The sequence below is a fragment of the Rhipicephalus microplus genome, unplaced genomic scaffold (genome assembly GCF_043290135.1).
Source record: "Rhipicephalus microplus isolate Deutch F79 unplaced genomic scaffold, USDA_Rmic scaffold_135, whole genome shotgun sequence".
Classification (NCBI taxonomy): domain Eukaryota; kingdom Metazoa; phylum Arthropoda; class Arachnida; order Ixodida; family Ixodidae; genus Rhipicephalus; species Rhipicephalus microplus.
Genome location: NW_027464707.1, coordinates 14,792 through 15,000, shown reverse-complemented (window position 1 = coordinate 15,000; position 209 = coordinate 14,792).

The following is a 209-nucleotide window of genomic DNA, read 5'->3' as shown; positions in this document are numbered from 1 at the left end:
CCGGCTGACGCGGTTTTCGCGCCGCCCCGGCTGACGCGGTTTTTGCGTCGCCCCGGCTGACGCGGTTCGGACTTTGCACTTTTTGGCTCACCCCGGCTGGCGGCCCACTCACTCGATCGCCAGGTCTGTTTGCCCCGGTGGTTCCACCGCCAGGCTTAAGCGCGAACTTTTTTTGTTTGTTTTCTTTTGATTAAGCGCAAGCTTTTTTC